Genomic DNA, 1571 nt, shown 5'->3' with positions numbered 1-1571 from the left:
AAAAAAAAAAAAAAAGATGGAGACCTTTAAAGAGGAAATGAAAAACTCCCTTAACGAAATGAAGGCAAAGACAAACAAAAAATTGGAAGAAATTAATGAATCCCTCAAAGAAACTCAAGAAAACCAAGAAAAAAACAAACTGGTGAAGCCAACACTTCAAGACCTGAAGACTGAAATAGAGGTAGTAAAGAAAACACAAACCGAGGGAATTCTTGATATAGAAAATCTGGGTAAACAAACAGAAACTACAGAGACAAGGATAACTAACAGATTACAAGAAATAGAAGAAAGAATCTCAGGTGTTGAAGATACTAGAGGAAATAGACTAATTGGTCAAAGTAAACATTAAATCCAACAAATTCTTAACACAAAACATCTAGGAAATCTGGGACACCATGAAAAGATCAAACCTAAGAATAATAGAGGTAGAAGGAGAAGAACTCCAGCTCAAAGGCACAGGAAACATGTTCAACAAAATCATAGAAGAAAACTTTCCCAACCTAAAGAATATCCCTATGAAGGTACAGAAGCTTACAGAACACCAAACAGACTGGATCAAAAAAAAAAAATCCCTTCACCATATAATAATCAAAATACAAAACATACATAATAAAGAAAGAATTTTAAGAGCTGCAAAGTAAAAAAAAAAAAGCCAAGTAATATAAAAAGGTAAAACTATCAGAATTACACCCGACTTTTCAATGGAAACCATTAAAGTCAGAAGGTCCTGGACAGATGTGCTACAGACACTAGGAGACCACGGATGCAAGCACAGACTACTATACCCATCAAAGCTTTCAATCACCATCAATGGAGAAAACAAGATATTCCATGACAAAAACAGATTTAAACAATACATATCCACAAACCCAGCCCTACAGAAAGTACTAGAAGGAAAACCCCAACCCAAGGAAGCCAACTGCACCCACAAAACACAGGCAACTGATAACCTCCCCCACCAGCATAACCCAAAGGGAAACACACAAACACTCCTACCAAAAAATAACTGGAAGTAACAACCACTGGTCATTAATATTGTTTAATATCAATGAACTCAATTCACTTATAAAAATACACAGACTAAGAGAATGGATACAAAAACAGAATCCAGCTTTCTGTTGTATATAAGAAACACACCTCAACCTCAAAGACAAATACTACCTCAGAGTAAAGGGTTGGGAATAGGTTTTTCAATCAAATGGACCTAAGAAACAAGCGGAAGTAGCTATCCTAATATCTAACAAAATTGATTTTAAACTAAAATCAATCAGAAGAACAACCCATCAAGATGTCTCAATCCAGAACATCTATGCCTCTATTACAAGAGCATCCACATATGCACAAGAAACATTATTTTAACTTAAATCACACATCAAACCCCACACAATGATAGTCGGAGACTTCAACACTTCACTCTCGACAACAGACAGATCAACCAGACAGAAACTTAACAGAGAAATAAGAGAAGTAACAGATGTTATGAATCAAATGGACTTAACAGACATCTATAGAACATTCCACCCAAACACAAAAGAACATATCTTCTTCTCAGCACCTCATGGAACCTTCTC

This window comes from Microtus ochrogaster, chromosome 17 (assembly GCF_000317375.1).
Source record: "Microtus ochrogaster isolate Prairie Vole_2 chromosome 17, MicOch1.0, whole genome shotgun sequence".
Classification (NCBI taxonomy): Eukaryota; Metazoa; Chordata; class Mammalia; order Rodentia; family Cricetidae; genus Microtus; species Microtus ochrogaster.
Note: the sequence above shows the minus strand (reverse complement) of the source record.